Source organism: Vipera berus (assembly GCF_964194415.1).
Source record: "Vipera berus genome assembly, chromosome: 5".
NCBI lineage: Eukaryota > Metazoa > Chordata > Lepidosauria > Squamata > Viperidae > Vipera > Vipera berus.
The window spans coordinates 86,038,409-86,050,459 of record NC_138207.1 but is presented as its reverse complement, the minus strand read 5'-3'; the positions used below and the strand labels follow the sequence as shown (position 1 = coordinate 86,050,459).

The 12,051-nt window shown below is 44.9% G+C and overlaps 1 protein-coding gene across 1 annotated transcript in view; it reads left to right on the top strand.

Annotated features, from left to right (window-relative positions):
• The first annotated feature begins 1,257 nt into the window (after window positions 1–1,257).
• The window catches only part of PALD1 (phosphatase domain containing paladin 1), a 134,323-nt gene continuing 123,529 nt past the window's right edge, over window positions 1,258–12,051 (top strand). The window contains exon 1 of the mRNA XM_081329929.1: window positions 1,258–1,479. The gene's annotated coding sequence lies outside the window, so the exon portion shown is untranslated. The remainder of the gene's footprint in view (window positions 1,480–12,051) is intronic.

The following is a 12,051-nucleotide window of genomic DNA, read 5'->3' as shown; positions in this document are numbered from 1 at the left end:
GTGCATATGGCCTACTGGGTGGGCGTGGCCAGCTCTACATCGTTCGCATCAAGGGTGCCTATGGGGGCCTGGGCAGGAGTGGGACAGATCTGGGGGTCTCTGGCAGAAGGAGGGTCTCTGGGCCAGGGCCAAGGCAGTGGGGGCCGTTCCCTCACTGTTTCCAGGATGGCTTTGCGGGCCACATGAAACCACTTCGTGGGCCGAATCCGGCCCCCGGGCCTTGTGTTTGACATGTCTGAGCTAAGGTGATAACATAAAACCTCTATTTCTTACTTTTATATAATAATATATAACAGAGTGAGCGCCTGTTACTCATCCCAGCTTCTGCCAACCTAGCAGTTCGAAAGCACGTAAAAAATGCAAGTAGAAAAATAGGGACCACTACGATGGGAAAGGTAACAGCGTTCCGTGCGCCTTTGGCGTCTAGTCATGCCGGCCACATGACCACGGAGACGTCCTCGGACAAGCGCTGGCTCTTCGGCTTTGAAACGGAGATGAGCGCCGGCCCCTAGAGTTGGAAACGACTAGCACGCATGTGCGGGGGGAACCTTTCCCTTTACCTATATACTCACCATTTCTATAACAACAAACCTATCTAACGAGCAAAACCCAAAATCAAAGTTTCATATTTTTTTCCCCACCTCAAGCACAAAAAGCCCCCAAACGCTCTCTTAGCAGAAAGAAAATTGTGCCCTTTCTTTAATCGAAGCGGCCCGTTGAGCCTCCTCCGCTAACGTCATCAATGTTTGCAGCCATTCGTCCGTTGTGGGAATCAAGAGTGTCCTTCCGTTTTTTTGTGCATAGAGAGTATTCTTGCCGCTCCACAGTCAACGTTTCTCAATCCTGGCCGGTTGACAGGTGGGCTTGACTGAGGAATTCTGGGAGTTGAAGTCCTCCCACCTTGTAACATGCCAAGCTTATGAGAGATGCTGCCCTAGAGGCCTTCTCCGCTCCTTCCTGACAAATGAAGAAGTCCCCCTCACTTGGCAGTTCGGTGCCTGTGGCTTCTGTTGCCAGGAATCTCCAGCTTTTCATTGGCAGACAAGTCCCTGCGCTGAGTTGTCCCTCCAGCCCACAGACAGTCGGAAGAGGCTGTTCGAGGCTGTTCTGCCGAGGGAGAGGGTCAGCTCCTGTCGCTCTCCTGCTCTCTCTCCCGGCTAGCCCTGTTTTAATTGGCATTGGCTAGGATCTGATCTCTTGAAAACAAAGTGCTACAGTCCTCACTTGCTGCATCGGTGGCTTGCATTCCTCCCCCACCGCCTGAGGATGGGCTTAACTGCTTCGCCACCAAAGAGGATCAGCCATGGCCAACTTTGAAGGAATCTCTTGAGAATCTGGAGAAAGAACAGAGGCATCTCTCGAAAGCCCTTCTGGAAAGTTTGGATGGCTCTACTTTAAGTCAGCTGGTTTGTTTTCCTCTTTAATTCTTCATTCCAAAGAAGAGGAAATTGGACGATCTCCCTGGCAGCTAAAAATCAGGTACATTAAGAGGACTTCTGTGGACTTTTTTTTTCCTTTTCCAGCTGTGATCTTCGGTTATAAAATCCTGCTTCCTTCATTCTGCAATCTTAATGGTGATTATGGTGACAGCCTCTTTGACTGTCTGTGGGCTGGAGGGACAACTCAGCGCAGGGTGGGATTGGAAAATAGATGTTTCTTGACCCAAGTTTCTCTTGCTGTCTTCAAAAGTTGTTTGGGGGCTGGGGGATGTTTTGGGCAAACTTCCAACAATATAAAATCTCGTTTATTCTCATAGAATTTGGAAGAATTTCTTTGACAGTTGTTGCTTGTTCTCTTAATGCTGGGAATCTAATCTCTTCCACATTTTATGGCGGTAGTAAAACTAAATGACTGCAAGAAAGTTGCAATTTCATGTATATGCTGCAGCAGCATATAATACTAGCCATAATAATTCACATTCTGGCAGATCATGAGATGTCACTGAAACATTGGCATAGCTTGGAAAGTTAAAGAAAGCATGTATACTGTGTCTTAAAGAGACCATTGTGTCTATTGTGGCTAATGGGCCATGATATATTTTTAGATAAAAGAGAGTTCCTCAGTCAGAATGTGATTTATTCTGATTATTGCAACTTAGAATTTAGGGTAGTAGAAAAACTGCAAGAGAGACTCTTTATGTTATCCACACTGACTGGATACAGTAGATTTGCAGCCAGAATTTAATGATGTTGATTTGGAAATAAATCGTGATGATCCCAGGGCAGTGCATTTCCAAATGGATTTGATTTGTGCCTTCTTTTTTTTATATTTCTTCTCTTGCCAAATTAGGAAAATTCCCAGCTGCCTCTGGCAAGCATTTTGTGCCTTCTGAAGAGTATTCTAAACTAGTTACCAAAACAACATACAGTCCTGTAGGAGAAAAAAAAAAGGAAAAGTTAAAAAAAAATCACAAAGGAAAAATGGGTTCCCTTTGTGGTGATCAGGGTAGAGAGAAAAATGCCTTCTGTGACATTTTGAGAAATATTTTAAGAAATGCTGTTTTGGCTGGAATCCTCAGAGAATTTATTTTCCCCGGGAATAAACCCCAGTGGATGAAGTGAGGAGCCAGTTCTGTGTTGCTTGGGAAGACACTGCAAGGATTACGGCACAGTGTAGTGTATTACAAAGGCTCAAAGAGCCTTGGTGGAGCAGTGGGGTAATGCCTCCTTAAGTAACACCAGCTGCCTGCAATTATTGCAGGTTCGCATCCCACCAGGCTCAAGGTTGACTCAGCCTTCCATCCTTCCGAGGTAGGTAAAATGAGGACCCAGATTGTTGGGGGCAATAAGTTGACTTTGTAATAATGCCGCTTGGGGGGGGGTGTGAAAGCCCTAATAAGCAGGCATATACATAGAATGAAGGCTATTGCTGAGCACATTTGATTTGTGCTTAGATTGTAAGCCGCCCTGAGTCTTCGGAGAAGGGCGGGATATAAATGGGATTAAAATAAATAAATAAATAAATAAATAAATAAATAAATAAATAAATAAATAAATAATCTGTGTTTAGCAAAGGAGAATGGTGGGTTCCTCTGTTACAGCAAAATAATTAATAAATAAAACACAGCATCTTGGAACAGTTGATTTATTATGCCTTAATTTTTTGTAGGCTAGAGCCTATTTTGTCGGTGGAACAAAACTGTCCTATTTCTACAAATTCTTAGACTGTTTAAAGTCGTTCGCCTCCTTTCTTGGGGAGATAGGATATTTGAGGGGGGGGAGGGTTGAACATCCTGACTACAACCTGCCATAGCTTTGATCTCCTCACCCCACCAAGCATTCAGTTTTATTCAGAATGCCAGATGGATGGGGCAGGCCCAAGTAATGTACCACTGGATTTCATGATGCTGAGAGTGGAGAACACAGAATAATGGAATTAGTAACGACATTAGAAATTACTGAGTCCAGTGGTCCCAACCTTTCTGACTTGGCAGCCCGGTGGTTGGGGGGGGAGAAGAGGGGAGGATGGTTCTGTGCGAGTGGCAAGTGTGAGCATGAGCATCTGCTGTTTGTGCGACTGGAACTATGGGCACGCTTACCTACCGCTTGTGTGGCCCGGTTCTGAATGGGCCACAGCCCTGTGGTGGGCCACGGCCCAGCGGTTGGTGAACCCTGATCGAGTCCAGCTCCCTACTCGGCACAGGTTCTTCTAGCTAGAGCATTTCTGAATTGAATCTCTGAATCCCTGAATTGAACTTTGTAAAGAAGACTTTGCCACTCTATACGCCTGCGTACAATGGCATGTGGGGCATGTAGAGGAGGAAGAGATGCTGATCAGATAAGAGAGGGCATAGCCTGCAACTGTATAGTGGGAAGAGATTCAGAAAAAGACTTAAATACTTAAGTGTAATGAACGTTGAGAAAATTTTAACCTGTAAGAATGTTTTGAACGTTGTGGGGAAAACAAATTTAAATAAGAATTTTGTGGTCAGAAAGGCCCAACGGAGACTCCACTTCCTTACAAACAGTGAGGGTCGGGTCTGCCTTGTCCACCCCCATGAAGCTTTGCACCGGCACGCCACAGGGCTGTGTGCTTAGCCCCTACCTGTACTCTTTATACACTTATGATTGTGTATCATCTCACCCATCCACTGCGATAATCAAGTTTGCAGATGATACAACTGTGGTGGGTCTTATTACAGGTGGGGATGAGACAGCATATAGGGCGGAGGTACAAAAACTATCCATATGGTGTAGTATCAACAACTTGCACCTAAACATTGGCAAGACGAAAGAGATGGTGTTAGACTTCCGGAGAAAAAAGGAGGAATCTGCCCCACTTTACATCGGGGAGAACTGTGTAGAGAGAGTTTCCTCCTTTAAATTTCTGGGAGTCTACCTCTGTGAAGATCTGACCTGGAAAGTTAACACAACTCAGGTGGCTAGAAAGGCCCAACAGAGGCTTCACTTTCTTAGGGTCTTGCGGAAGAACAGGGTAGAACAACGGCTAATGACCCTCTTTTACCGGTTTACTATAGAGAGCGTCCTCTCGTATGGTATTGTGGTTTGGTATGCTGGTCTGACAGCTGCGGATAGGAAAGTATTACAGAGGGTAGTGAGCACAGCACAAGACATTGTGGGCTGTTCCCTGACACCACTGGATGACATCGCCAGGGCTCGTTGCCTTGGAAGAGTAAGGAAGATTCTCAGGGATGACTCACACCCTGGACGGTATCTCTTTACTCTCCTACCATACGGTAGGAGATATAGGAATATAGCCAGCCGTACCAACAGGCTGAAAAATAGCTTTTATCTGTGGGCTGTTAGGCTTTTAAATGGGACATAATCTTATGCAGAATTGACTTGGGAGGCCGGTGTGTGGTGTAGTTGGTCCACATGGTGTGGTAGGATGGAGGGTTTGTTGTCACTGTGTGTTGGGGGGAGAGAGCACGGGGGGAGGCTCAGCTAATCTCAATGTACACATGTTGTACTTTGACAATAAAGGTTTGTTTATTTATTTATTTATTTATTTATTTATTTATTTATTTATTTATTTATTTATTTGTAAGTAACTCAGGGTTAAAATGAGGGGTCCCTGGTACCCCCTGAGCTTGGTTGTTTTCCTGCAGATGTTTCATTACCCAAACTAGTGTGGGGAGTCAGCTCCCCAGAGAGGGAAATATTGAAAGGGCAGGAAAATATATTTCCTCAAAAGATCTTAAAGAAGCAGGAAAACATGCCCAGTTTTTCTTGATAGCCCCAGGTCCCCCTCCCCCAAGCAGAAACCAGTTCTGTACAAATGCAGATGTAAATTCAGGAAAGTTGCAGGCCCCCAGCTGGGAGATTAAGAAGACAAAGACACCTAAAAGAGCCTTGGTGGAGCAGTGGGCTAATGCCTCCCTAAGTAACACCAGCTGCCTGCAATTAGTGCAGGTTCGCGTCCCACCAGGCTCAAGGTTGACTCAGCCTTCCATCCTTCCGAGGTAGGTAAAATGAGGACCCAGATTGTTGGGGGCAATAAGCTGACTTTGTAATAATACCGCTTGGGGTGGCCCCCCGAAAGCCCTAATAAGCAGGCATATACATAGAATGAAGGCTATTGCTAAGCACATTGATTTGTGCTTAGATTGTAAGCCGCCCTGAGTCTTCGGAGAAGGGCGGGATATAAATGGGATTTTAAAAAAAATCTGCATACCTCACCCAAACTCCAAAGAGTCATGAGCCCAGCCCCAGGGAAGCAGGACATGACCTTTGGACATAATAGGATTAACCCATCACCATCAAAATACCATAAAGGCACACTCTGACTCAGGTCAAATGTTCATGACACAGGAAATAGCCTCAAACAGGAACAGGAAGCAGCTCCAAACAAAAGGCTCCAGAGGGTATAAAAACCCACTCCCTACATGTGTTCAGTTCCCCCCCCCTTTTTTTTCTGCCAGACATCTTCCTGTCTGGTTCTCCTCTCCAATAAACTACAACCTTCTTCCCAAAGCAGTTGCCATGTTTATTCCCAGCTTGGATGAACCACGATGAAGACCTTTCTTCCAACACTAGGTAATATCACCTAGCACTGATGATGTTACCTACTTTGGGTAGTGAAATGTCTGCAAGAAAACAACCAAGCTCAGAGAGCACCAAGGACCCCATTTCTTCCTTCCCAGATGTAAATTGTTACATTTCATTCTGTTCAATCACATCCTGCTCATTTCAACCTGCTGTCATCCATAGAACGTCTTGAATCTGCACTCTCTCCTCTAAAATGTAAATTACCATCCCGGCTTTCAGATCTCCCCATTGTTGAATATGATGTACTGTATATTTGAGTAAGAAGGGATAAAGGCTTAGTGAGGAGGAAGATGACAAAATGATGGGCAAGGACCTGTGCAAACTATCATCTTCAGCTCTGTCTGTCCATGAGCTAAAAATGTGTCTGCCTGGGGAGTGATAATGTATCCTTCATGGGTATAATGAAGGATACTTTATTGTACTTTATTACAATAGAAGCTCTTGTTTAAGCACCAAGAGTGGGTAAACCGAAGAGAGTTGGGGGAAGGTATATTTCGTGAAATGCTGAGATTAATTTGCATGCACCGGTTCAAATGTGAAAAATGTGTGAAATGGTTTGGATTATTCTTGACGCTAGCCGCACTCCAACAGTCATGGTGTGATATCCTATCCTCGTGTCATTGACTAAATCTGGCTTTATCATCAGGGGCTGGTTTGACATCTGGAAAGTCTTTAACAAATGGGTAACAACTGCACATTTGTCACGAAGCTCAGGACTTTCTCCGCTCACAAATACATTTGCGGATATGGAAGACCCAACTCTGCAGACGTGGTGGTGGGAATTTCAGGTCTTTTGTTGTGTTCGGGCATTGTGAGAATTCAAGTCTAGCCCATCTGGAGTTCCCCAGTGCAGAGAGGGCTGGTTTAAATATTGCCAAATTGAGTCTTGAGATTAGCCATACATGGTGAGGTTGAGGCCTGGCTTATGTTATTCACTGTGTGTTTTTCAGAATCCTATAATTATACTACACTTGATCTTACCTAAGAGGCCACAAAGGCAATTTATTATAAACATGTCCTATTGTTTCTTTTACATTTCTTTGTATTTTTGTGTCAGTGTTATAGATTTGATATGGTCGATTGACTTAATAAAATCCCTCTCTCTTTTTCTCTTTCTCTTTTTCTCTGTCTGTCTGTTTACCTTTCTATCTAATCTATTTCTCCATCCATCCGTCATCATATCGTCTATCTCCTGTCTTCCATCATCATCAATCGTCTATCATTATACTTCTGCATTGAGGGGTTGTTTTTTTTAATCCCATTTATATCCCGCCCTCCTCCACAGACTCAGGGCGGCTTACAGTCTAAAGCACAAATCAATGTGCTTAGCAATAGCCTTCATTCTATGTATATGCCTGCTTATTAGGGCTTTCGCCCCCCCCCCCAAGCGGCATTATTACAAAGTCAGCTTATTGCCCCCAACAATCTGGGTCCTCATTTTACCTACCTTGGAAGGATGGAAGGCTGAGTCAACCTTGAGCCTGGTGGGATGCGAACCTGCACTAATTGCAGGCAGTTGGTGTTACTTAAGGAGGCATTAGCCCACTGCTCCACCAGGTTAATGCAAATACCTATTGTGGACTATATTTTTGACTATCCAGATGATATATTTTTTTCTTGCTTAATCCTCCCCTTCAAAACTGTGGAAAGAGCACCGAAAACCCAGCAATTCAATCCCTGAGCTTCATATATTCTCTGTTATAGCACACTGTGTTCTGTACCAGCCTGCTACCGGCCCTGCAGAAAAGGCAGGGACAACCCCTTTACAAGAAGGCAAGAGGCTGGAACTAAGCCTGCCAAATTTATTAACATAAAACAGAGCAAAACAAGACACGAACCATGAAACAGGAGCTATTCAAGCGGTTGCCTTCAGCAAACCAGCCCTCCCACGCATTCCCCTTTTATACAGTTCAGGGCGTGGCTTCTATCTGCCTCCTTCCGAGGTGCCCCATTGCCTTCCTCTGTTTACTCCTGATTGACTGCCTCCTGCGTCGGGCATCCTTGAACAGGGCCAGCTGTGGGTCATCTTCATCCACGCTGTCAGGCTCACACAGCTGGGTCTCCGTCGTGACCAGGTGGGAGGGGCCTGGCTGAGGGCTCTCATCAGCAAGCTCTCCAACCCCCTCAGCAAGCTCTTCAACACCCCCCTCCTCCTCTGAGTCGTCCGACCCAACTGCCGAACCCACAGGCTGACCCTGAATCACAACACACTGTACTTTTTGGAAAATGATTGTGGGGATGTCCTCAATAACAGAAGGTGGTGTGTTGGCCTTGCAGAACTTCCATACTTCTACTGTGTTTTCTACCCTGAATGCAAACCTCAGGGGTTTAGTATATGTATACAGTAATTGGTGTGTACCAGAAGAGTAACCATTTCAAAAAATTAAGATTACATCAAAGTCCACTCTGTATCCTGAAGCTACTGTAATTGATTGTGCTAGTACTGAGCTACAGGACTTGATGTTTTTTTTCACAAAGCCTTTGAAAAGGATCTAAGTGCATTCCTGGGGCTGGTTTTAAGGGGCAGAAACTGACCGATCCTCCTCTTCCTGTTGTGGTGACAATGGGCAGTTAAGGGTTGTATTTTCTTCCTTAGGATGCTTACAAGCTGCATTCACACATCGCTCCGAGTCTCGTGTGATTTGTTTGATTTGGACTTAGCTTGTTATGTGATGAATTCAGCAAGCTGAGGTGAATTCACTGGGCCTCGATTAAACCAACTGTGTGACTTAGTGTAATGTGCAGCCCCAGACACAGCGAGAGAAGCAGAGTTCAGTTTTTTAACCTCAGGACAGTTGCCGCTTAAGCCACTGTTCCTTTATAGATTCCGGATCGTTGGGGATCATTTAAGAAACAGTGGCAGAGGTTTATCTTTCAAGGAAGATGCCAAGGCGGTAGATGGCATTGGCCTTTTAGGATCGACACGAGTAAAGGAAGATGCAGTCAAGAAATATGTCTCAAGAGTAGTGTCTTGTTAGAGTAGCCATGAAGGCCTTGAAAAGATGCTAAACTACTGTGATGTGTCCATCCTTATAAAGATCAGAACCAAGCAAGCTATGGTATTCTCTGTGTCACTCTATGGAAGCAAAAGTTGGCCTTTGAAGAAGCAGGATAGGAAGAGTATCGATGCCATTGAACTTTGGCATTGGAGAAGGCTCCTGAGAATATCGTGGACAGCCAAGAAAAGAAACCCATGGAACGTCAGACAAATCAAGCCCGAGTTCTCATTTGAGGCACAAATGAGGCAGGCTCAAATTATTCTACTTCGGATGCATGGGATGGCCCAATTCTCTTGAGAAGTCTCTAAGGCTGGGAAAGGCGGAAGGAAGGAGGAGAACCGGCAGCAAAGTGGACGGACTCAGTTACCATGGCAATGAGTGCACCATTGGGAGACCCAAAAGAACAGATCAGAGACAGATAGTCTTAGAGAAAATCTATGTAGGAGATGCAAGGAGTTGAAAACGAGTTGGAGCCACATAATCCATCAGAAGAGGCCTAACCATTAGACCCAGTTGCCAGGAAGTTCTGCATTGTTCTCTTAAAAACCTTACACGTGCCTTGAAAACATTCATTCGTAGCTTAAGTCCTTGCAAAGTGTGGCACAACAGTATCTCAATGCATCGACTCTCAAATCTGTGTTTTGTTTCCCCTTGTATTTCCCCAAGAGGCTGAGGATTGAAGCACAAGTTTCGTTTTTCTTTTTTTCCAGATTTTTGCTGTCATCAGCTGTGTTTTTGCAGGCAGATAAAGTGTGCTTCATCACCTTTAAATAAAGAAAGATCCTGCCCTTATTTTCCTTGGAAATTAAGGAAAGCAATATATGTGTGCCCATATTTTGGATGGGTTTATTTCAGAGCTCTGCAACTTTTCCGGCTAGGCAGTCTGGAGTGAAAGAGAGGAGCGGGGAAATGGGTGTGCACGCGCACAAATGGCTGCATGCACGGGGGCGGCACTAGCGCATGCACAAGCAGGTTGCGCACACCCATGGTGGTGCTGGTGGCACTGGCACCCATCCGCATGCATAAGCGAGCTGTTGGCGCCCACGTGATGTTGGCAGTAATGCTGCCACCCCATGCTTGCGTGAACAGGGCCACTAGTACCCACGTGATGCTGGTGGCATCGCTAGCACCTCGCGCATGCATGAACGGGGGCACTAGAAGCGGGGTGGTGTGCGCACATGTGCCTGCACTCGCCAGCCACTCCCACGGCCCAGCGGCGAACAGGCCTGGTACCTTGCCACGGTCCACAGGTTGGGGACTCCTGATTTAGGTGCAATTCTCATATGTCTCTTTTTCTTCCAAACTCAAGGGTATGTACTCTGCATGACATTTTCTTCTCCAAACTTCTGCAGAATGACCTTGTGAGATAGGAAGCAGTCAGTGGGTGGTGCTGAATAGGAACAAATCAGACCTGCACACAGTTAATAACTGTACACAGTGCTGAGTATACAAGCTTAGTGCAAAGGATATTCACAGGATTTTTGGTCAATAAGTGTTAATTTAGATCAGGGGTGTCAAACTGCTGGCCCGTGGGCCGGATGCATCATAGCAAAACCGCGCCCACCCCATTGCCGGCAATGGCAAAAAAATTGCGATATGTCATGACACGTCAGGTGACATTGCGAGTTTGACACCCCTGATTTAGATCTATACAGGTATTCCTCAATTTATGTCTACAGTTGGGAGCAGAATTTCCATTGCTAAACAGGGCAGTTGAATCACGTGATTCACTTAGCAATTGCAGTGATTTACTTAACAACCATGGCAAATAAGATTGGAAAACCGGGCATGCAATTGCAATTGCTAAGCGAGTCATGTGACCATTGAGCAATTCTGCCTTCTCCAGTTAACTTTGCTTGTCGGAAGCCAGCTGGGAAGATCACAAGGGGCTTCCAACTTGAATGATGACCCCAGAATGCTGCAGGCATCGCAAATACATGCTGGTTGCCAAGCAAACAAATTTTGATCATGTGACCGTGCTGCAAGAGTCATATTGTGAGGACTGGCTTCAAGTCCGTTTTTCAGTGCCATTATAACTTCGAACGGCTGCTAAATGAAAGGTTGTAAGAGGAGAACTACTTGCAGTGAGTGACTAACTGTCAATATATACCTAATAATTTAAACTGTATAAACGTTTAACAAAAAATAACTTCATTATATAAATTTCAATTTCTTTTATCTGCAACTGCCTAGGTATTGAAGCTATGCATCAGGGAATCGGATCACTCCAGAGAAGAAGAAAAAAGATCATTGGACGTTAACTTTTTCCTTATGTTTCAGGGCATCCTGTGTTGAAAAATCCAAAGTAATCGAGTGGGATTCATACTGAGGGTGAACAAACTTGAATTTAGATTGCTCCAGTCCTGCTTCAGAAAAGGATTGAGGCAGATTACACAGAATGAGCTTATCATTTATTATTACCTTGTATTCAGAAGTGTAGCTGGAAAGGTGCTATTGGATTTGTATCCCTCTTGTAGGATCACAGACATCTGATTGATCCCAGATTAAACAGGGCTTTGATCTGCTGGTGCTGTCTGATGCTCTAATGCCTCTTTTCCCTTTTTTTATATCTCCGTGAGTTACTATTTTAAAAAGTTGACTTCACTTTTCAAATTCGGGCTTCTCTTTGTGTTTCTTCTGTTTCATGTAAGTGTTTCTCTCTGTACATTGTTTAGTATTACACTTAGCCCTTGAGCTGATCCAGCAGAGTTATTTTACTCACCAAACAAAAGAATTCCTGTATTTCCTTCCCAGGAGCACCTGGCTGACCATTGTTAGGAAGAAGACAGACCAACTTCAGTGGTGGGGATTCAAATGTGGAAACAACCAGTTCTCTGTGTGGATGCCGCTTCCGGAAGTCCATTCTAGGCCTGGGCAACAAAAAAATTAGCTACCGGTTCTGCCGAAGTGGTGCGAACTGGCTGAATCCCACCACTGACCAACTTGGCATAATCTTCACTTTCTGAGCTTGGAATGGAAACTCAGCTCCTTTGGTGCAAGTCCATAAGACGCTGTTGTATTGTGTACATCTTTAGAAAGATTAA